The sequence below is a fragment of the Ambystoma mexicanum genome, chromosome 11, assembly GCF_040938575.1.
Source record: "Ambystoma mexicanum isolate Mex_15411 chromosome 11, UKY_AmexF1_1, whole genome shotgun sequence".
NCBI classification, from domain to species: domain Eukaryota; kingdom Metazoa; phylum Chordata; class Amphibia; order Caudata; family Ambystomatidae; genus Ambystoma; species Ambystoma mexicanum.
In genome coordinates, this window is record NC_090934.1 from 824,974,572 (window position 1) to 824,998,410 (window position 23,839).

The 23,839-nt window shown below is 47.4% G+C and overlaps 10 non-coding genes across 10 annotated transcripts; all 10 read right to left on the bottom strand.

Annotated features, from left to right (window-relative positions):
• Positions 1–2,366: 2,366 nt before the first annotated feature.
• TRNAN-GUU (transfer RNA asparagine (anticodon GUU)) lies at positions 2,367–2,440 on the bottom strand. The gene has a single exon. It is a non-coding gene; the product is annotated as a tRNA-Asn (tRNA).
• A 2,175-nt stretch (positions 2,441–4,615) lies between these two features.
• On the bottom strand, positions 4,616–4,689 carry TRNAN-GUU (transfer RNA asparagine (anticodon GUU)). Its single transcript has one exon. It is a non-coding gene; the product is annotated as a tRNA-Asn (tRNA).
• A 1,790-nt stretch (positions 4,690–6,479) lies between these two features.
• TRNAW-CCA (transfer RNA tryptophan (anticodon CCA)) lies at positions 6,480–6,551 on the bottom strand. The gene has a single exon. It is a non-coding gene; the product is annotated as a tRNA-Trp (tRNA).
• Positions 6,552–8,818: 2,267 nt separating this feature from the next.
• Positions 8,819–8,890, bottom strand: TRNAW-CCA (transfer RNA tryptophan (anticodon CCA)). Its single transcript has one exon. It is a non-coding gene; the product is annotated as a tRNA-Trp (tRNA).
• A 2,562-nt stretch (positions 8,891–11,452) lies between these two features.
• Positions 11,453–11,526, bottom strand: TRNAN-GUU (transfer RNA asparagine (anticodon GUU)). The gene has a single exon. It is a non-coding gene; the product is annotated as a tRNA-Asn (tRNA).
• A 1,789-nt stretch (positions 11,527–13,315) lies between these two features.
• TRNAW-CCA (transfer RNA tryptophan (anticodon CCA)) lies at positions 13,316–13,387 on the bottom strand. Its single transcript has one exon. It is a non-coding gene; the product is annotated as a tRNA-Trp (tRNA).
• A 313-nt stretch (positions 13,388–13,700) lies between these two features.
• TRNAN-GUU (transfer RNA asparagine (anticodon GUU)) lies at positions 13,701–13,774 on the bottom strand. Its single transcript has one exon. It is a non-coding gene; the product is annotated as a tRNA-Asn (tRNA).
• Positions 13,775–15,950: 2,176 nt separating this feature from the next.
• On the bottom strand, positions 15,951–16,024 carry TRNAN-GUU (transfer RNA asparagine (anticodon GUU)). The gene has a single exon. It is a non-coding gene; the product is annotated as a tRNA-Asn (tRNA).
• A 2,175-nt stretch (positions 16,025–18,199) lies between these two features.
• On the bottom strand, positions 18,200–18,273 carry TRNAN-GUU (transfer RNA asparagine (anticodon GUU)). Its single transcript has one exon. It is a non-coding gene; the product is annotated as a tRNA-Asn (tRNA).
• A 1,789-nt stretch (positions 18,274–20,062) lies between these two features.
• TRNAW-CCA (transfer RNA tryptophan (anticodon CCA)) lies at positions 20,063–20,134 on the bottom strand. The gene has a single exon. It is a non-coding gene; the product is annotated as a tRNA-Trp (tRNA).
• Positions 20,135–23,839: the final 3,705 nt, after the last annotated feature.

Genomic DNA, 23,839 nt, shown 5'->3' on the forward strand with positions numbered 1-23,839 from the left:
AAGCAAGCGAGAAGAATTGCTTGCAGTTTATTGGATTTTTTGGACGTCAGCAGACGAGACCTGCGAGAGGTAAACAGAAGTCCATAGTGGGTCACGCTGAATTTTTGAGCCAAAATGCACCATCCCTGGGTGGGCTTGAACCACCAACCTTTCGGTTAACAGCCGAACGCGGTAACCGATTGCGCCACAGAGACTCATGCAGTTCTTACACAGGGGCCTGATTGGTGTGCTGTTTGCTTATGCTTCCCAGGCAACCTGAAAATATTTCTAAAATAGCTCTTTTTCCCACAGCAAATCAGGGTATCAAGCACTTCCCTACCTCCCCTAATCCACAAACACAGGGGATTTAGTAGAGGACAGAGCCCATCAACAGTGCACCAAATGTCCTCTGTGTAGGCATAACTTGCTATGAGGAGAAAGCCACAGTTGCGCACTTGTGTTAAAAGGGGACAGTAGGCTGAACCCAGAGAACACGGGAGAAATGACTCGGGTTTACTGAGTGGAACACTCTGTGTCTTTGTGCCAAAAACAGCAGCGTCTTTTCGGTTAACAGCCGAACGGGCTAACCAATTGCGCCACAGAGACTCACTGGCATGTGTGTTCTGCCTTTGGCCTGATTGCATTGCTATTTTTTTCTGATTGGCAGAAAACCTGAACTTTTTTCTGAAAAAGGCATGCCTCTCTTAGCACTGCAGTGCATTAGACTGCTCCCTTGCTTCCCTGAGTCCCCAAATACACAACCACCCTGGGCACAATAGAAGACACATTCCAGCAGATTTAGCAAGAGTGCACCAAGGATTCTATATGTAGGTACCTTGCTGAGAAGCAAGACCTGCAGTTGCATTCTTCTGTTAAAAGAGGGCAGCAGAGTGCACCAAGAGAACTTGGGGGAAGTAGCTTATGTTAACTACTTGCCATGCTCTTTATAGATCCCTCTGTTTGACTGGGTGAATTCTAATTTCTGGGGTAGAGTAAGCAATTTTTGGATCTAGATGCTGTGCGCAACAGGAATGCTATATACTGCACTGTACTGCTACTGAAAAGTTACCAATTTTACAGGATGTTCAGGTAAGCTTTGTTTCAGAAAACAACTTGCTAGAGGCACTAAGACAGATTACTGGGACAAAGGAAGAGTGTTTGGGGATTAGCACATCTCCTATGAAAGGTACAGTCACGCCCGAGACAACTCTGAGTGTCACCTCAAATTCTAAGAAATGCAAACTAGGGACCTACGCTTTTTATTGCCAGTGGATCTTTGTGTTTCAGACAAATGTGCACGCCTCCCAGAGCCCCTTGCAATGCACTTAGGGAAATGGGGGAAGGTGCTGTGAAGCCCTCTCGCTGACAATGTCTCTCTTGTCTATAATGTAACTATGAGAGAGAGAGAAATAGGCAATGCGAGAGTGAAAAAGTAAAATGGAAATGTGTCTACTGAGACCAGTATAAGGGGAAATCCTCACAATCCAGCACCGACAGTTGATTGGGAGGGCGCTTACAGGTTTCCGACACCAGACCGGTACCTGAACTCACAAACCCAAACTGCAAAGTGATGGGCATTGCCACTAGACTGCCGACCCCCTTTCGGGGCCCCAGCATAGATCCTTTAGTCACACCTAGAGTTCCCAGGACAGTGCAGCATTCAGCGATTACACGAAAATATTGACAGCGCTCGGAGGCCATGCAAATGGCAGAGGTATGCTTTACAAAGCCCACGTAGCGTGCACAAAACAGCACATCAGTCAGGCCCACTTGAAGAGATGGTAAAGAGGAAATACTTCTGCTGCATCCAGTAAAACATAGAGATTGGCCTGCTTTAAAGGTTGACCATGTCCTTCATGGGTGTCTGTCAATATGATACTTCCCTGCTGCAAAGCTTACATTCGAAACGCCAGAACAACTAGGCCCAGAGCACAAAGATGCAGTCAGGTTGAAATAACGAGATACTGAAGAGCAATTTTGTATTTCAGAGTGGGAAAAGCAAATATGCGCCCGACGTGATTTGAACACGCAACCTTCTGATCTGGAGTCAGACGCGTTACCATTGCGCCACGAGGTCCTTGTGGTCCACCTGGTGTGTCTGATGACAGAATAAAGGTAGGAGACGTACATGCACCTGCAGAGCCTCATTGCTTCTTTAAGTAGACTGGCTAGGATAGCTTCCTTCTGTGCATCAGTACACGCTGCAGCCAAACCCTTCCCATGAAGTCTTGATGTTTATGAATTGAATGGCAAGTTTTGAAAAACTAAAGCAAGCGAGAAGAATTGCTTGCAGTTTATTGGATTTTTTGGACGTCAGCAGACGAGACCTGCGAGAGGTAAACAGAAGTCCATAGTTGGTCACGCTGAATTTTTGAGCCAAAATGCACCATCCCTGGGTGGGCTTGAACCACCAACCTTTCGGTTAACAGCCGAACGCGCTAACCGATTGCGCCACAGAGACTCATGCAGTTCTTACACAGGGGCCTGATTGGTGTGCTGTTTGCTTATGCTTCCCAGGCAACCTGAAAATATTTCTAAAATAGCTCTTTTTCCCACAGCAAATCAGGGTATCAAGCACTTCCCTACCTCCCCTAATCCACAAACACAGGGGATTTAGTAGAGGACAGAGCCCATCAACAGTGCACCAAATGTCCTCTGTGTAGGCATAACTTGCTATGAGGAGAAAGCCACAGTTGCGCACTTGTGTTAAAAGGGGACAGTAGGCTGAACCCAGAGAACACGGGAGAAATGACTCAGGTTTACTGAGTGGAACACTCTGTGTCTTTGTGCCAAAAACAGCAGCGTCTTTTCGGTTAACAGCCAAACGCGCTAACGAATTGTGCCACAGAGACTCACTGGCATGTGTGTTCTGCCTTTGGCCTGATTGCATTGCTATTTTTTTCTGATTGGCAGAAAACCTGAACTTTTTTCTGAAAAAGGCATGCCTCTCTTAGCACTGCAGTGCATTAGACTGCTCCCTTGCTTCCCTGAGTCCCCAAATACACAACCACCTTGGGCACAATAGAAGACACATTCCAGCAGATTTAGCAAGAGTGCACCAAGGTTTCTATATGTAGGTACCTTGCTGAGAAGCAAGACCTGCAGTTGCATTCTTCTGTTAAAAGAGGGCCGCAGAGTGCACCAAGAGAACTTGGGGGAAGTAGCTTATGTTAACTACTTGCCATGATCTTTATAGATCCCTCTGTTTGACTGGGTGAATTCTAATTTCTGGGGTAGAGTAAGCAATTTTTGGATCTATATGCTGTGCGCAACAGGAATTCTATATACTGCACTGTACTGCTACTGAAAAGTTACCAATTTTACAGGATGTTCAGGTAAGCTTTGTTTCAGAAAACAACTTGCTAGAGGCCCTAGGACAGATTACTGGGACAAAGGAAGAGGGTTTGGGGATTAGCACATCTCCTATGAAATGTACAGTCACGCCCGAGACAACTCTGAGTGTCACCTCAAATTCTAAGAAATGCGAACTAAGGTCCTACGCCTTTTATTGCCAGTGGATCTTTGTGTTTCAGACAAATGTGCACGCCTCCCAGAGCCCCTTGCAATGCACTTAGGGAAATGGGGGAAGGTGCTGTGAAGCCCTCTCGCTGACAATGTCTCTCTTGTCTATAATGTATCTATGAGAGAGAGAGAAATAGGCAATGCGAGAGTGAAAAAGTAAAATGGAAATGTGTCTACTGAGACCAGTATAAGGGGAAATCCTCACAATCCAGGACCGACAGTTGATTGGGAGGGCGCTTACAGGTTTCCGACACCAGACCGGTACCTGAACTCACAAACCCAAACTGCAAAGTGATGGGCATTGCCACTAGACTGCCGACCCCCTTTCGGGGCCCCAACATATATCCTTTAGTCACACCTAGAGTTCCCAGGACAGTGCAGCATTCAGCGATTACACGAAAATATTGACAGCGCTAGGAGGCCATGCAAATGGCAGAGGTATGCTTTACAAAGCCCACGTAGCGTGCACAAAACAGCACATCAGTCAGGCCCACTTGAAGAGATGGTAAAGAGGAAATACTTCTGCTGCATCCAGTAAAACATAGAGATTGGCCTGCTTTAAAGGTTGACCATGTCCTTCATGGGTGTCTGTCAATATGATACTTCCCTGCTGCAAAGCTTACATTCGAAACGCCAGAACAACTAGGCCCAGGGCACAAAGATGCAGTCAGGTTGAAATAACGAGATACTGAAGAGCAATTTTGTATTTCAGAGTGGGAAAAGCAAATATGACCCCGACGTGATTTGAACACGCAACCTTCTGATCTGGAGTCAGACGTGCTACCATTGCGCCCCGAGGTCCTTGCGGCAGTTCACCTGGTGTGTCTGATGACAGAATAAAGGTAGGAGACGTACATGCACCTGCAGAGCCTCATTGCTTCTTTAAGTAGACTGGCTAGGATGGCTTCCTTCTGTGCATCAGTACACGCTGCAGCCAAACCCTTCCCATGAAGTCTTGATGTTTATGAATTGAATGGCAAGTTTTGAAAAACTAAAGCAAGCGAGAAGAATTGCTTGCAGTTTATTGGATTTTTTGGACGTCAGTAGACGAGACCTGCGAGAGGTAAACAGAAGTCCATAGTTGGTCACGCTGAATTTTTGAGCCAAAATGCACCGTCCCTGGGTGGGCTTGAACCACCAACCTTTCGGTTAACAGCCGAACGCGCTAACCGATTGCGCCACAGAGACTCATGCAGTTCTTACACAGGGGCCTGATTGGTGTGCTGTTTGCTTATGCTTCCCAGGCAACCTGAAAATATTTCTAAAATAGCTCTTTTTCCCACAGCAAATCAGGGTATCAAGCACTTCCCTACCTCCCCTAATCCGCAAACACAGGGGATTTAGTAGAGGACAGAGCACATCAACAGTGCACCAAATGTCCTCTGTGTAGGCATAACTTGCTATGAGGAGAAAGCCACAGTTGCGCACCTGTGTTAAAAGGGGACAGTAGGCTGAACCCAGAGAACACGGGAGAAATGACTCAGGTTTACTGAGTGGAACACTCTGTGTCTTTGTGCCAAAAACAGCAGCGTCTTTTCGGTTAACAGCCAAACGCGTTAACCAATTGCGCCACAGAGACTCACTGGCATGTGTGTTCTGCCTTTGGCCTGATTGCATTGCTATTTTTTTCTGATTGGCAGAAAACCTGAACTTTTTTCTGAAAAAGGCATGCCTCTCTTAGCACTGCAGTGCATTAGACTGCTCCCTTGCTTCCCTGAGTCCCCAAATACACAACCACCCTGGGCACAATAGAAGACACATTCCAGCAGATTTAGCAAGAGTGCACCAAGGATTCTATATGTAGGTACCTTGCTGAGAAGCAAGACCTGCAGTTGCATTCTTCTGTTAAAAGAGGGCAGCAGAGTGCACCAAGAGAACTTGGGGGAAGTAGCTTATGTTAACTACTTGCCATGCTCTTTATAGATCCCTCTGTTTGACTGGGTGAATTCTAATTTCTGGGGTAGAGTAAGCAATTTTTGGATCTAGATGCTGTGCGCAACAGGAATGCTATATACTGCACTGTACTGCTACTGAAAAGTTACCAATTTTACAGGATGTTCAGGTAAGCTTTGTTTCAGAAAACAACTTGCTAGAGGCACTAAGACAGATTACTGGGACAAAGGAAGAGGGTTTTGGGATTAGCACATCTCCTATGAAAGGTACAGTCACGCCCGAGACAACTCTGAGTGTCACCTCAAATTCTAAGAAATGCAAACTAGGGACCTACGCTTTTTATTGCCAGTGGATCTTTGTGTTTCAGACAAATGTGCACGCCTCCCAGAGCACCTTGCAATGCACTTAGGGAAATGGGGGAAGGTGCTGTGAAGCCCTCTCGCTGACAATGTCTCTCTTGTCTATAATGTATCTATGAGAGAGAGAGAAATAGGCAATGCGAGAGTGAAAAAGTAAAATGGAAATGTGTCTACTGAGACCAGTATAAGGGGAAATCCTCACAATCCAGGACCGACAGTTGATTGGGAGGGCGCTTACAGGTTTCCGACACCAGACCGGTACCTGAACTCACAAACCCAAACTGCAAAGTGATGGGCATTGCCACTAGACTGCCGACCCCCTTTCGGGGCCCCAGCATATATCCTTTAGTCACACCTAGAGTTCCCAGGACAGTGCAGCATTCAGCGATTACACGAAAATATTGACAGCGCTAGGAGGCCATGCAAATGGCAGAGGTATGCTTTACAAAGCCCACGTAGCGTGCACAAAACAGCACATCAGTCAGGCCCACTTGAAGAGATGGTAAAGAGGAAATACTTCTGCTGCATCCAGTAAAACATAGAGATTGGCCTGCTTTAAAGGTTGACCATGTCCTTCATGGGTGTCTGTCAATATGATACTTCCCTGCTGCAAAGCTTACATTCGAAACGCCAGAACAACTAGGCCCAGAGCACAAAGATGCAGTCAGGTTGAAATAACGAATTACTGAAGAGCAATTTTATATTTCAGAGTGGGAAAAGCAAATATGACCCCGACGTGATTTGAACACGCAACCTTCTGATCTGGAGTCAGACGCGCTACCATTGCGCCACGAGGTCCTTGTGGCAGTCCACCTGGTGTGTCTGATGACAGAATAAAGGTAGGAGACGTACATGCACCTGCAGAGCCTCATTGCTTCTTTAAGTAGACTGGCTAGGATAGCTTCCTTCTGTGCATCAGTACACGCTGCAGCCAAACCCTTCCCATGAAGTCTTGGTGTTTATGAATTGAATGGCAAGTTTTGAAAAACTAAAGCAAGCGAGAAGAATTGCTTGCAGTTTATTGGATTTTTTGGACGTCAGCAGACGAGACCTGCGAGAGGTAAAAAGAAGTTCATAGTTGTGTCATGCTGAATTTTTGAGCCAAAATGCATCGTCCCTGGGTGGGCTTGAACCACCAACCTTTCGGTTAACAGCCTAACCGATTGCGCCACAGAGACTCATGCAGTGCTTACACTGGGGCCTGATTGGTGTGCTGTTTGCTTATGCTCCCCAGGCAACCTGAAAATACTTCTAAAATGGCTCTATTTCCCACAGCAAATCAGGGTATCAAGCACTTCCCTACCTCCCGTAATCCACGAACACAGGGGATTGAGTAGAGGACAGAGCCCATCAACAGCTCTATTTCCCACAGCAAATCAGGGTATCAAGCACTTCCCTACCTCCCCTAATCCACAAACACAGGGGATTTAGTAGAGGACAGAGCCCATCAACAGTGCACCAAATGTCCTCTGTATAGGCATAACTTGCTATGAGGAGAAAGCCACAGTTGCGCACTTGTGTTAAAAGGGGACAGTAGGCTGAACCCAGGGAACACGGGAGAAATGACTCAGGTTTACTGAGTGGAACACTCTGTGTCTTTCTGCCAAAAACAGCAGCGTCTTTTCGGTTAACAGCCGAACGCGCTAACCAATTGCGCCACAGAGACTCACTGGCATGTGAGTTCTGCCTTTGGCCTGATTGCATTGCTATTTTTTTCTGATTGGCAGAAAACCTGAACTTTTTTCTGAAAAAGGCATGCCTCTCTTAGCACTGCAGTGCATTAGACGGCTCCCTTGCTTCCCTGAGTCCCCAAATACACAACCACCTTGGGCACAATAGAAGACACATTCCAGCAGATTTAGCAAGAGTGCACCAAGGATTCTATTTGTAGGTACCTTGCTGAGAAGCAAGACCTGCAGTTGCATTCTTCTGTTAAAAGAGGGCAGCAGAGTGCACCAAGAGAACTTGGGGGAAGTAGCTTATGTTAACTACTTGCCATGCTCTTTATAGATCCCTCTGTTTGACTGGGTGAATTCTAATTTCTGGGGTAGAGTAAGCAATTTTTGGATCTAGATGCTGTGCGCAACAGGAATGCTATATACTGCACTGTACTGCTACTGAAAAGTTACCAATTTTACAGGATGTTCAGGTAAACTTTGTTTCAGAAAACAACTTGCTAGAGGCACTAAGACAGATTACTGGGACAAAGGAAGAGGGTTTGGGGATTAGCACATCTCCTATGAAAGGTACAGTCACGCCCGAGACAACTCTGAGTGTCACCTCAAATTCTAAGAAATGCAAACTAGGGACCTACGCTTTTTATTGCCAGTGGATCTTTGTGTTTCAGACAAATGTGCACGCCTCCCAGAGCCCCTTGCAATGCACTTAGGGAAAGGGGGGAAGGTGCTGTGAAGCCCTCTCGCTGACAATGTCTCTCCTGTCTATAATGTATCTATGAGAGAGAGAGAAATAGGCAATGCGAGAGTGAAAAAGTAAAATGGAAATGTGTCTACTGAGACCAGTATAAGGGGAAATCCTCACAATCCAGGACCGACAGTTGATTGGGAGGGCGCTTACAGGTTTCCGACACCAGACCGGTACCTGAACTCACAAACCCAAACTGCAAAGTGATGCCCGTTGCCACTAGACTGCCGACCCCCTTTCGGGGCCCCAACTTATATCCTTTAGTCACACCTAGAGTTCCCAGGACAGTGCAGCATTCAGCGATTACACGAAAATATTGACAGCGCTAGGAGGCCATGCAAATGGCAGAGGTATGCTTTACAAAGCCCACGTAGCGTGCACAAAACAGCACATCAGTCAGGCCCACTTGAAGAGATGGTAAAGAGGAAATACTTCTGCTGCATCCAGTAAAACATAGAGATTGGCCCGCTTTAAAGGTTGACCATGTCCTTCATGGGTGTCTGTCAATATGATACTTCCCTGCTGCAAAGCTTACATTCGAAACCCCAGAACAACTAGGCCGAGAGCACAAAGTTGCAGTCAGGTTGAAATAACGAGATACTGAAGAGCAATTTTGTATTTCAGAGTGGGAAAAGCAAATATGACCCCGATGTGATTTGAACACGCAACCTTCTGATCTGGAGTCAGACGCGCTACCATTGCGCCACGAGGTCCTTGTGGCAGTCCACCTGGTGTGTCTGATGACAGAATAAAGGTAGGAGACGTACATGCACCTGCAGAGCCTCATTGCTTCTTTAGGTAGACTGGCTAGGATAGCTTCCTTCTGTGCATCAGTACACGCTGCAGCCAAACCCTTCCCATGAAGTCTTGATGTTTATGAATTGAATGGCAAGTTTTGAAAAACTAAAGCAAGCGAGAAGAATTGCTTACAGTTTATTGGATTTTTTGGACGTCAGCAGACGAGACCTGCGAGAGGTAAACAGAAGTTCATAGTTGGTCATGCTGAATTTTTGAGCCAAAATGCATCATCCCTGGGTGGGCTTGAACCACCAACCTTTCGGTTAACAGCCAAACGCGCTAAACGATTGCGCCACAGAGACTCATGCAGTGCTTACACTGGGGCCTGATTGGTGTGCTGTTTGCTTATGCTTCCCAGGCAACCTGAAAATATTTCTAAAATAGCTCTATTTCCCACAGCAAATCAGGGTATCAAGCACTTCCCTACCTCCCCTAATCCACAAACACAGGGGATTTAGTAGAGGACAGAGCCCATCAACAGTGCACCAAATGTCCTCTGTGTAGGCATAACTTGCTATGAGGAGAAAGCCACAGTTGCGCACTTGTGTTAAAAGGGGACAGTAGGCTGAACCCAGAGAACACGGGAGAAATGACTCAGGTTTACTGAGTGGAACACTCTGTGTCTTTGTGCCAAAAACAGCAGCGTCTTTTCGGTTAACAGCCGAACGCGCTAACCAATTGTGCCACAGAGACTCACTGGCATGTGTGTTCTGCCTTTGGCCTGATTGCATTGCTATTTTTTTCTGATTGGCAGAAAACCTGAACTTTTTTCTGAAAAAGGCACGCCTCTCTTAGCACTGCAGTGCATTAGACTGCTCCCTTGCTTCCCTGAGCCCCCAAATACACAACCACCTTGGGCACAATAGAAGACACATTCCAGCAGATTTAGCAAGAGTGCACCAAGGTTTCTATATGTAGGTACCTTGCTGAGAAGCAAGACCTGCAGTTGCATTCTTCTGTTAAAAGAGGGCAGCAGAGTGCACCAAGAGAACTTGGGGGAAGTAGCTTATGTTAACTACTTGCCATGATCTTTATAGATCCCTCTGTTTGACTGGGTGAATTCTAATTTCTGGGGTAGAGTAAGCAATTTTTGGATCTAGATGCTGTGCGCAACAGGAATGCTATATACTGCACTGTACTGCTACTGAAAAGTTACCAATTTTACAGGATGTTCAGGTAAGCTTTGTTTCAGAAAACAACTTGCTAGAGGCACTAAGACAGATTACTGGGACAAAGGAAGAGGGTTTGGGGATTAACACATCTCCTATGAAAGGTACAGTCACGCCTGAGACAACTCTGAGTGTCACCTCAAATTCTAAGAAATGCAAACTAGGGACCTACGCTTTTTATTGCCAGTGGATCTTTGCGTTTCAGACAAATGTCCACGTCTCCCAGAGCCCCTTGCAATGCACTTAGGGAAATGGGGGAAGGTGCTGTGAAGCCCTCTCGCTGACAATGTCTCTCTTGTCTATAATGTATCTATGAGAGAGAGAGAAATAGGCAATGCGAGAGTGAAAAAGTAAAATGGAAATGTGTCTACTGAGACCAGTATAAGGGGAAATCCTCACAATCCAGGACCGACAGTTGATTGGGAGGGCGCTTACAGGTTTCCGACACCAGACCGGTACCTGAACTCACAAACCCAAACTGCAAAGTGATGCCCATTGCCACTAGACTGCCGACCCCCTTTCGGGGCCCCAACATATATCCTTTAGTCACACCTAGAGTTCCCAGGACAGTGCAGCATTCAGCGATTACACGAAAATATTGACAGCGCTAGGAGGCCATGCAAATGGCAGAGGTATGCTTTACAAAGCCCACGTAGCGTGCACAAAACAGCACATCAGTCAGGCCCACTTGAAGAGATGGTAAAGAGGAAATACTTCTGCTGCATCCAGTAAAACATAGAGATTGGCCTGCTTTAAAGGTTGACCATGTCCTTCATGGGTGTCTGTCAATATGATACTTCCCTGCTGCAAAGTTTACATTCGAAACGCCAGAACAACTAGGCCCAGAGCACAAAGATGCAGTCAGGTTGAAATAACGAGATACTGAAGAGCAATTTTGTATTTCAGAGTGGGAAAAGGAAGTATGACCCCGACGTGATTTGAACACGAAACCTTCTGAACTGGAGTCGGACGCGCTACCATTGCGCCACGAGGTCCTTGTGGCAATCCACCTGGTGTGTCTGATGACAGAATAAAGGTAGGAGACGTACATGCACCTGCAGAGCCTCATTGCTTCTTTAAGTAGACTGGCTAGGATAGCTTCCTTCTGTGCATCAGTACACGCTGCAGCCAAACCCTTCCCATGAAGTCTTGATGTTTATGAATTGAATGGCAAGTTTTGAAAAACTAAAGCAAGCGAGAAGAATTGCTTGCAGTTTATTGGATTTTTTGGACGTCAGCAGACGAGACCTGCGAGAGGTAAACAGAAGTTCATAGTTGGTCATGCTGAATTTTTGAGCCAAAATGCATCGTCCCTGGGTGGGCTTGAACCACCAACCTTTCGGTTAACAGCCAAACGCGCTAACCGATTGCGCCACAGAGACTCATGCATTGCTTACACTGGGGCCTGATTGGTGTGCTGTTTGCTTATGCTTCCCAGGCAACCTGAAAATATTTCTAAAATAGCTCTATTTCCCACAGCAAATCAGGGTATCAAGCACTTCCCTACCTCCCCTAATCCACAAACACAGGGGATTTAGTAGAGGACAGAGCCCATCAACAGTGCACCAAATGTCCTCTGTGTAGGCATAACTTGCTATGAGGAGAAAGCCACAGTTGCGCACTTGTGTTAAAAGGGGACAGTAGGCTGAACCCAGAGAACACGGGAGAAATGACTCAGGTTTACTGAGTGGAACACTCTGTGTCTTTGTGCCAAAAACAGCAGCGTCTTTTCGGTTAACAGCCGAACGCGCTAACCAATTGTGCCACAGAGACTCACTGGCATGTGTGTTCTGCCTTTGGCCTGATTGCATTGCTATTTTTTTCTGATTGGCAGAAAACCTGAACTTTTTTCTGAAAAAGGCATGCCTCTCTTAGCACTGCAGTGCATTAGACTGCTCCCTTGCTTCCCTGAGTCCCCAAATACACAACCACCTTGGGCACAATAGAAGACACATTCCAGCAGATTTAGCAAGAGTGCACCAAGGTTTCTATATGTAGGTACCTTGCTGAGAAGCAAGACCTGCAGTTGCATTCTTCTGTTAAAAGAGGGCAGCAGAGTGCACCAAGAGAACTTGGGGGAAGTAGCTTATGTTAACTACTTGCCATGATCTTTATAGATCCCTCTGTTTGACTGGGTGAATTCTAATTTCTGGGGTAGAGTAAGCAATTTTTGGATCTAGATGCTGTGCGCAATAGGAATGCTATATACTGCACTGTACTGCTACTGAAAAGTTACCAATTTTACAGGATGTTCAGGTAAGCTTTGTTTCAGAAAACAACTTGCTAGAGGCCCTAGGACAGATTACTGGGACAAAGGAAGAGGGTTTGGGGATTAGCACATCTCCTATGAAAGGTACAGTCACGCCCGAGACAACTCTGAGTGCCTCCTCAAATTCTAAGAAATGCGAACTGGGGTCCTACGCCTTTTATTGCCAGTGGATCTTTGTGTTTCAGACAAATGTGCACGCCTCCCAGAGCCCCATGCAATGCACTTAGGGAAATGGGGGAAGGTGCTGTGAAGCCCTCTCGCTGACAATGTCTCTCTTGTCTATAATGTAACTATGAGAGAGAGAGAAATAGGCAATGCGAGAGTGAAAAAGTAAAATGGAAATGTGTCTACTGAGACCAGTATAAGGGGAAATCCTCACAATCCAGGACCGACAGTTGATTGGGAGGGCGCTTACAGGTTTCCGACACCAGACCGGTACCTGAACTCACAAAACCAAACTGCAAAGTGATGCCCATTGCCACTAGACTGCCGACCCCCTTTCGGGGCCCCAACATATATCCTTTAGTCACACCTAGAGTTCCCAGGACAGTGCAGCATTCAGCGATTACACGCAAATATTGACAGCGCTAGGAGGCCATGCAAATGGCAGAGGTATGCTTTACAAAGCCCACGTAGCGTGCACAAAACAGCACATCAGTCAGGCCCACTTGAAGAGATGGTAAAGAGGAAATACTTCTGCTGCATCCAGTAAAACATAGAGATTGGCCTGCTTTAAAGGTTGACCATGTCCTTCATGGGTGTCTGTCAATATGATACTTCCCTGCTGCAAAGCTTACATTCGAAACGCCAGAACAACTAGGCCAGAGCACAAAGATGCAGTCAGGTTGAAATAACGAGATACTGAAGAGCAATTTTGTATTTCAGAGTGGGAAAAGGAAGTATGACCCCGACGTGATTTGAACACACAACCTTCTGATCTGGAGTCAGACACGCTACCATTGCGCCACGAGGTCCTTGTGGCAATCCACCTGGTGTGTCTGATGACAGAATAAAGGTAGGAGACGTACATGCACCTGCAGAGCCTCATTGCTTCTTTAAGTAGACTGGCTAGGATAGCTTCCTTCTGTGCATCAGTACACGCTGCAGCCAAACCCTTCCCATGAAGTCTTGATGTTTATGAATTGAATGGCAAGTTTTGAAAAACTAAAGCAAGCGAGAATAATTGCTTACAGTTTATTGGATTTTTTGGACGTCAGCAGACGAGACCTGCGAGAGGTAAACAGAAGTTCATAGTTGGTCATGCTGAATTTTTGAGCCAAAATGCATCGTCCCTGGGTGGGCTTGAACCACCAACCTTTCGGTTAACAGCCGAACGCGCTAACCGATTGCGCCACAGAGACTCATGCAGTGCTTACACTGGGGCCTGATTGGTGTGCTGTTTGCTTATGCTTCCCAGGCAACCTGAAAATATTTCTAAAATAGCTCTATTTCCCACAGCAAATCAGGGTATCAAGCACTTCCCTACCTCCCCTAATCCACAAACACAGGGGATTTAGTAGAGGACAGAGCCCATCAACAGTGCACCAAATGTCCTCTGTGTAGGCATAACTTGCTATGAGGAGAAAGCCACAGTTGCGCACTTGTGTTAAAAGGGGACAGTAGGCTGAACCCAGAGAACACGGGAGAAATGACTCAGGTTTACTGAGTGGAACACTCTGTGTCTTTGTGGCAAAAACAGCAGCGTCTTTTCGGTTAACAGCCGAACGCGCTAACCAATTGTGCCACAGAGACTCACTGGCATGTGTGTTCTGCCTTTGGCCTGATTGCATTGCTATTTTATTCTGATTGGCAGAAAACCTGAACTTTTTTTCTGAAAAAGGCATGCTTCTCTTAGCACTGCAGTGCATTAGACTGCTCCCTTGCTTCCCTGAGTCCCCAAATACACAACCACCTTGGGCACAATAGAAGACACATTCCAGCAGATTTAGCAAGAGTGCACCAAGGTTTCTATATGTAGGTACCTTGCTGAGAAGCAAGACCTGCAGTTGCATTCTTCTGTTAAAAGAGGGCAGCAGAGTGCACCAAGAGAACTTGGGGGAAGTAGCTTATGTTAACTACTTGCCATGATCTTTATAGATCCCTCTGTTTGACTGGGTGAATTCTAATTTCTGGGGTAGAGTAAGCAATTTTTGGATCTAGATGCTGTGCGCAACAGGAATGCTATATACTGCACTGTACTGCTACTGAAAAGTTACCAATTTTACAGGATGTTCAGGTAAGCTTTGTTTCAGAAAACAACTTGCTAGAGGCCCTAGGACAGATTACTGGGACAAAGGAAGAGGGTTTGGGGATTAGCACATCTCCTATGAAAGGTACAGTCACGCCCGAGACAACTCTGAGTGCCTCCTCAAATTCTAGGAAATGCGAACTAGGGACCTACGCTTTTTATTGCCAGTGGATCTTTGTGTTTCAGACAAATGTGCACGCCTCCCAGAGCCCCATGCAATGCACTTAGGGAAATGGGGGAAGGTGATGTGCAACCCTCTCGCTGACAATGTCTCTCTTGTCTATAATGTATCTATGAGAGAGAGAGAAATAGGCAATGCGAGAGTGAAAAAGTAAAATGGAAATGTGTCTACTGAGACCAGTATAAGGGGAAATCCTCACAATCCAGGACCGACAGTTGATTGGGAGGGCGCTTACAGGTTTCCGACACCAGACCGGTACCTGAACTCACAAACCCAAACTGCAAAGTGATGCCCATTGCCACTAGACTGCCGACCCCCTTTCGGGGCCCCAGCATATATCCTTTAGTCACACCTAGAGTTCCCAGGACAGTGCAGCATTCAGCGATTACACGAAAATATTGACAGCGCTAGGAGGCCATACAAATGGCAGAGGTATGCTTTACAAAGCCCACGTAGCGTGCACAAAACAGCACATCAGTCAGGCCCACTTGAAGAGATGGTAAAGAGGAAATACTTCTGCTGCATCCAGTAAAACATAGAGATTGGCCTGCTTTAAAGGTTGACCATGTCCTTCATGGGTGTCTGTCAATATGTTACTTCCCTGCTGCAAAGCTTACATTCGAAACGCCAGAACAACTAGGCCCAGAGCACAAAGATGCAGTCAGGTTGAAATAACTAGATACTGAAGAGCAATTTTATATTTCAGAGTGGGAAAAGCAAATATGCCCCCGACGTGATTTGAACACGAAACCTTCTGATCTGGAGTCAGAAGCGCTACCATTGCGCCACGAGGTCCTAGTGGCAGTCCACCTGGTGTGTCTGATGACAGAATAAAGGTAGGAGACGTACATGCACCTGCAGAGCCTCATTGCTTCTTTAAGTAGACTGGCTAGGATAGCTTCCTTCTGTGCATCAGTACACGCTGCAGCCAAACCCTTCCCATGAAGTCTTGATGTTTATGAATTGAATGGCAAGTTTTGAAAAACTAAAGCAAGCGAGAAGAATTGCTTGCAGTTTATTGGATTTTTTGGACGTCAGCAGACGAGACCTGCGAGAGGTAAACAGAAGTTCATAGTTGGTCATGCTGAATTTTTGAGCCAAAATGCATCGTCCCTGGGTGGGCTTGAACCACCAACCTTTCGGTTAACAGCCGAACGCGCTAACCGATTGCGCCACAGAGACTCATGCAGTGCCTACACTGGGGCCTGATTGGTGTGCTGTTTGCTTATGCTCCCCAGGCAACCTGAAAATATTTCTAAAATAGCTCTATTTCCCACAGCAAATCCGGGTATCAAGCACTTCCCTACCTCCCCTAATCCACAAACACAGGGGATTTAGTAGAGGACAGAGCCCATCAACAGTGCACCAAATGTCCTCTGTGTAGGCATAACTTGCTATGAGGAGAAAGCCACAGTTGCGCATTTGTGTTAAAAGGGGACAGTAGGCTGAACCCAGAGAACACGGGAGAAATGACTCAGGTTTACTGAGTGGAACACTCTGTGTCTTTGTGCCAAAAACAGCAGCGTCTTTTCGGTTAACAGCCGAACGCGCTAACCAATTGCGCCACAGGGACTCACTGGCATGTGTGTTCTGCCTTTGGCCTGATTGCATTGCTATTTTTTTCTGATTGGCAGAAAACCTGAACTTTTTTCTGAAAAAGGCATGCCTCTCTTAGCACTGCAGTGCATTAGACTGCTCCCTTGCTTCCCTGAGTCCCCAAATACACAACCACCTTGGGCACAATAGAAGACACATTCCAGCAGATTTAGCAAGAGTGCACCAAGGTTTCTATATGTAGGTACCTTGCTGAGAAGCAAGACCTGCAGTTGCATTCTTCTGTTAAAAGAGGGCAGCAGAGTGCACCAAGAGAACTTGGGGGAAGTAGCTTATGTTAACTACTTGCCATGCTCTTTATAGATCCCTCTGTTTGACTGGGTGAATTCTAATTTCTGGGGTAGAGTAAGCAATTTTTGGATCTAGATGCTGTGCGCAACAGGAATGCTATATACTGCACTGTACTGCTACTGAAAAGTTACCAATTTTACAGGATGTTCAGGTAAGCTTTGTTTCAGAAAACAACTTGCTAGAGGCACTAAGACAGATTACTGGGACAAAGGAAGAGGGTTTTGGGATTAGCACATCTCCTATGAAAGGTACAGTCACGCCCGAGACAACTCTGAGTGCCTCCTCAAATTCTAGGAAATGCGAACTAGGGACCTACGCTTTTTATTGCCAGTGGATCTTTGTGTTTCAGACAAATGTGCACGCCTCCCAGAGCCCCATGCAATGCACTTAGGGAAATGGGGGAAGGTGATGTGCAACCCTCTCGCTGACAATGTCTCTCTTGTCTATAATGTATCTATGAGAGAGAGAGAAATAGGCAATGCGAGAGTGAAAAAGTAAAATGGAAATGTGTCTACTGAGACCAGTATAAGGGGAAATCCTCACAATCCAGGACCGACAGTTGATTGGGAGGGCGCTTACAGGTTTCCGACACCAGACCGGTACCTGAACTCACAAACCCAAACTGCAAAGTGATGCCCATTGCCACTAGACTGCCGACCCCCTTTCGGGGCCCCAGCATATATCCTTTAGTCACACCTAGAGTTCCCAGGACAGTGCAGCATTCAGCGATTACACGAAAATATTGACAGCGCTAGGAGGCCATACAAATGGCAGAGGTATGCTTTACAAAGCCCACGTAGCGTGCACAAAACAGCACATCAGTCAGGCCCACTTGAAGAGATGGTAAAGAGGAAATACTTCTGCTGCATCCAGTAAAACATAGAGATTGGCCTGCTTTAAAGGTTGACCATGTCCTTCATGGGTGTCTGTCAATATGTTACTTCCCTGCTGCAAAGCTTACATTCGAAACGCCAGAACAACTAGGCCCAGAGCACAAAGATGCAGTCAGGTTGAAATAACTAGATACTGAAGAGCAATTTTATATTTCAGAGTGGGAAAAGCAAATATGCCCCCGACGTGATTTGAACACGAAACCTTCTGATCTGGAGTCAGAAGCGCTACCATTGCGCCACGAGGTCCTAGTGGCAGTCCACCTGGTGTGTCTGATGACAGAATAAAGGTAGGAGACGTACATGCACCTGCAGAGCCTCATTGCTTCTTTAAGTAGACTGGCTAGGATAGCTTCCTTCTGTGCATCAGTACACGCTGCAGCCAAACCCTTCCCATGAAGTCTTGATGTTTATGAATTGAATGGCAAGTTTTGAAAAACTAAAGCAAGCGAGAAGAATTGCTTGCAGTTTATTGGATTTTTTGGACGTCAGCAGACGAGACCTGCGAGAGGTAAACAGAAGTTCATAGTTGGTCATGCTGAATTTTTGAGCCAAAATGCATCGTCCCTGGGTGGGCTTGAACCACCAACCTTTCGGTTAACAGCCGAACGCGCTAACCGATTGCGCCACAGAGACTCATGCAGTGCCTACACTGGGGCCTGATTGGTGTGCTGTTTGCTTATGCTCCCCAGGCAACCTGAAAATATTTCTAAAATAGCTCTATTTCCCACAGCAAATCCGGGTATGAAGTACTTCCCTACCTCCCGTAATCCACAAACACAGGGGATTTAGTAGAGGACAGAGCCCATCAACAGTGCACCAAATGCCCTCTGTGTAGGCATAACTTGCTATGAGGAGAAAGCCACAGTTGCGCACTTGTGTTAAAAGGGGACAGTAGGCTGAACCCAGAGAACACGGGAGAAATGACTCAGGTTTACTGAGTGGAACACTCTGTGTCTTTGTGCCAAAAACAGCAGCGTCTTTTCGGTTAACAGCCGAACGCGCTAACCAATTGCGCCACAGGGACTCACTGGCATGTGTGTTCTGCCTTTGGCCTGATTGCATTGCTATTTTTTTCTGATTGGCAGAAAACCTGAACTTTTTTCTGAAAAAGGCATGCCTCTCTTAGCACTGCAGTGCATTAGACTGCTCCCTTGCTTCCCTGAGTCCCCAAATACACAACCACCTTGGGCACAATAGAAGACACATTCCAGCAGATTTAGCAAGAGTGCACCAAGGTTTCTATATGTAGGTACCTTGCTGAGAAGCAAGACCTGCAGTTGCATTCTTCTGTTAAAAGAGGGCAGCAGAGTGCACCAAGAGAACTTGGGGGAAGTAGCTTATGTTAACTACTTGCCATGCTCTTTATAGATCCCTCTGTTTGACTGGGTGAATTCTAATTTCTGGGGTAGAGTAAGCAATTTTTGGATCTAGATGCTGTGCGCAACAGGAATGCTATATACTGCACTGTACTGCTACTGAAAAGTTACCAATTTTACAGGATGTTCAGGTAAGCTTTGTTTCAGAAAACAACTTGCTAGAGGCACTAAGACAGATTACTGGGACAAAGGAAGAGGGTTTGGGGATTAGCACATCTCCTATGAAAGGTACAGTCACGCCCGAGACAACTCTGAGTGTCACCTCAAATTCTACGAAATGCAAACTAGGGACCTACGATTTTTATTGCCAGTGGATCTTTGTGTTTCAGACAAATGTGCACGCCTCCCAGAGCCCCTTGCAATGCACTTAGGGAAATGGGGGAAGGTGCTGTGAAGCCCTCTCGCTGACAATGTCTCTCTTGTCTATAATGTATCTATGAGAGAGAGAGAAATAGGCAATGGGAGAGTGAAAAAGTAAAATGGAAATGTGTCTACTGAGACCAGTATAAGGGGAAATCCTCACAATCCAGGACCGACAGTTGATTGGGAGGGCGCTTACAGTTTTCTGACACCAGACCGGTACCTGAACTCACAAACCCAAACTGCAAAGTGATGGGCATTGCCACTAGACTGCCGACCCCCTTTCGGGGCCCCAGCATATATCGTTTAGTCACACCTAGAGTCCCAGGACAGTGCAGCATTCAACGATTACACGAAAATATTGACAGCGCTAGGAGGCCATGCAAATGGCAGAGGTATGCTTTACAAAGCCCACGTAGCGTGCACAAAACAGCACATCAGTCAGGCCCACTTGAAGAGATGGTAAAGAGGAAATACTTCTGCTGCATCCAGTAAAACATAGAGATTGGCCTGCTTTAAAGGTTGACCATGTCCTTCATGGGTGTCTGTCAATATGATACTTCCCTGCTGCAAAGTTTACATTCGAAACGCCAGAACAACTAGGCCCAGAGCACAAAGATGCAGTCAGGTTGAAATAACGAGATACTGAAGAGCAATTTTATATTTCAGAGTGGGAAAAGCAAATATGACCCCGACGTGATTTGAACACGAAACCTTCTGATCTGGAGTCAGACGCGCTACCATTGCGCCACGAGGTCCTTGTGGCAATCCACCTGGTGTGTCTGATGACAGAATAAAGGTAGGAGACGTACATGGACCTGCAGAGCCTCATTGCTTCTTTAAGTAGACTGGCTAGGATAGCTTCCTTCTGTGCATCAGTACACGCTGCAGCCAAACCCTTCCCATGAAGTCTTGATGTTTATGAATTGAATGGCAAGTTTTGAAAAACTAAAGCAAGCAAGAAGAATTGCTTGCAGTTTATTGGATTTTTTGGACGTCAGCAGACGAGACCTGCGAGAGGTAAACAGAAGTCCATAGTTGGTCACGCTTAATTTTTGAGCCAAAATGCACCGTCCCTGGGTGGGCTTGAACCATCAACCTTTCGGTTAACAGCCGAACGCGCTAACCGATTGCGCCACATAGACTCATGCAGTTCTTACACAGGGGCCTGATTGGTGTGCTGTTTGCTTATGCTTCCCAGGCAACCTGAAAATATTTCTAAAATAGCTCTATTTCCCACAGCAAATCAGGGTATCAAGCACTTCCCTACCTCCCCTAATCCACAAACACAGGGGATTTAGTAGAGGACAGAGCCCATCAACAGTGCACCAAATGTCCTCTGTATATAGAGATCCTCTCTGTGCCCAGGCCCAACCGTGCGGGGGGAGGTGTGGCCCTTATCTTCCCTGAGTGGATTCCTGCCACTGTTACTCCCATGCAGACCTACTCCTCTTTTGAATGTCTTGTCTGCCGACTCTCTCTCTCTCCTAGCCATTCCCTTACCGTGGCTACTATCTATCGGCCACCTGGTCAAATTTCCTCCTTCCTCTCCGAGTGGGCGGACCTCTCCTCCTCACTCCTGTCCTCAACCACTCAACTCCTCTTTCTTGGAGACTTCAACATCCACCTGGATGCCTCCTGTCCCCCCTCTGGACTCTTTCGCAACCTCTGCGACTCTCTCTCACTCTCTATTCTCCCGTCTGGGCCGACTCATTCTGCAGGGCACACTCTTGATGCCCTGATCTCCTCTGACCTTCCCCTCTCTGTCCCTCTCTCCACTCCTCTCTCCTGGAGTGATCACTTTCTCCTCTCCTCCCACCTCACCTACCCCACAGGCAAAGCCACCCCCATCACTGCCACCTTCCTTCTCGGTCATCCGACCCATGAAGCGCGTGTCAGTTGAGGCTTTCGCTGCCACCTTCTTGCCCCCTCCTCCCCCTTCGGCTGACTCCCACCCTGACACAGCCCTCTCCACTCTCCACTCCGCTATATCTGATACTCTTGATATCCTTGCCCCTGTCATGAGAATCCGTCTGAAGCCCAAAGCCAAATGTAACTCCTGGTATGACTCGGATCTCGTCACCCTTAAGCGCAAGTGCAGGGTGGCAGAGAGGAAATGGCGTGCTTCATGTTCATCCTCCGACAAACTGGCCTGTCGCCTGCTCTAAAGGCAATACCGGCTCTCCGTTCTCACCAAGAAGAGAGCCCTTATCCAAGCCCGCATCTCTGCGGCATCTAACAATTCGGCCGAACTCTTTAAAATCTGCAAGGAGCTGGCCAACCCTGCTGCAGTCTCTACCTCTCCTGTCCCCTCCCAGGCCCTCTGCACGGCACTGGCCTCTCACTTCATTTCAAAAACTCAGGACATCCTGTCCTCACTCTCCTCCTATAACCTCCCCCCCTCTATTCCCTGCCCTTCCTCTGGCTCTTCTGCAGCCACCCCTCCTCTCTCCTTCTCTTCCTTTCCCCTTTTTTTCTGCTGACGAGGTTTCAAGACAAGTCCGATCTATGAAAGTCTCATCAAAACAGGTCCACCCCTGTTCCTCCAAAACTATCAAGGACCACATTGACTCCTTGGCTCCTGCCCTTGCTGACTTCTGCAGTCACTCCTTCGCCTCTGGAGTCTTCCCATCCCCTCTCAAGCACTCCCTTGTGCACCCCCTTCTTAAGAAACCCTCTTCCGACCCTTCCTGCCCAGCTAACTATCGCCCAATCTCTATCACTCCCTTCCTGGGCAAGCGCCTGGAGAAACTGGCCATCTCCCAGCTTAATCTCCATGCTGAATGTGTTGGTAGTCTTCATGACCATCAGTCTGGCTTCAGAGCTGCCAGAAGCACGGAAACTGCTCTCCTGAACATCTGTGAGGACCTGCTCTCGAACCTTGACTCTAACATTCCATGTGTTCTCATTTTGCTTGATCTCTCTTCTGCCTTTGATACTGTCAACCATACCATCCTGCTCAACCGTCTCCGTGATAACCTCGGTATCACTGGTCAGGCTCTGACGTGGCTGACCTCTTTCCTCTCAAATCGACCCTCCCAGGTCCAACTGGGGTCTTTCCTCTCTGACATCTTCTTCTCTACCTGTGGTGTCCCCCAGGGATCTAACCTCTCTCCCTGGCTGTTCAACCAGTATCTGGCACTTCTCGCCCACCACATCACCGCTCTCTGCCCCTACTTTCAGTGCTATGCGGATGATACCCAACTCATTTTCAGGCTACCCACGGCCTCCTCTTCTCCTTCCCTCATCTCTGACTGTCTTTCTGCTATCCAGGAATGGTGTGCCGCCAACGACCTCTGCCTTAATGCCAGTAAGACTGAGATTCTACTCATCGGCACTCCCACTCCCTCCTTCCCTGCTGCTCTCTGGGCCCTCTTCCTACTCCTACCTGCAAGGCAAAAAACCTTGGGGTCATCTTCGACTCCACACTCTCCCTCTCTCCTCACATATCCGACGTATCTAAGAAGTCACACTACCAGCTACACCTCCTCAGAGGTATCCTTCCTTTCCTCTCCTTCCCCCAGAAGCTCACTGTCTCTAGAGCCCTGGTTCTCTCTAAGCTGGACTACTGTAACAGCCTCTATCTTAATCTGCTCGCCTCTACTCTCCGCCCTTTGCAACTCATCCAGAACAGGACTGCAAGACTTGTCCTTGGCCTCAAGCCCAGGGACCGTATCTCTCCAGGACTGAAATCACTACACTGGCTCCCAGTGACTGCGATGATCAAGTTCAAAACCCTCTGCATTGTCCACAAGGCCGTCTGGGGCCTTGGGCCAAAATACCTTCAACTCTCTCTTCCTAAATATCTTCCTTCTCGAGCTCTTCGCTCATCCGCCTCCAACTCCCTCAGGGTCAGCCGCTTCTCCAAACAACGAGTTGGGGGCAGATCTCTTTCCACTGCAGGGGCCTCCCTCTGGAACAGCCTTCCTACCTCCCTGAAACTTGAGGAGAACCACCTCCGGTTCCGGAAGCACCTCAAAACCTTCCTCTTTGCCTCCGCTTTCTCTCCCCCTCTCCCCTGCTAATAGTACTGAAACTGCACTGAATCTGCAACTGGGCCATTCACCGTTCTCGGCCCAGCCACTCTCCCCTGCACTGCCTCCACGGCAACCCCTGCACTACGGGACTGTGTCTGTATCCATACAGCCCCCCTTCCCAGCACTTGTCTGCACTTACCTCGCACTTGCCACCAGCTGGCCCTTGTTATTTATCCTGTATGCTGTATGCTTATAACCCTGTACTGCACTTTCCCCTCTCCCTTCCCCCATGCACTTTTCCCTTCCCCTCTTCCCTTGCACTTGCGCGATCTGAATGACACCTGGCCTAGTAAGATCGTTGTCTGTCTCCCCTTGCCCCCCCCTGCCTCGTCGCGCCTTGAAACACTTGTGTATAGGCGCGTTACAAATGCCTTATCATATCATAGGCATAACTTGCTATGAGGAGAAAGCCACAGTTGCGCACTT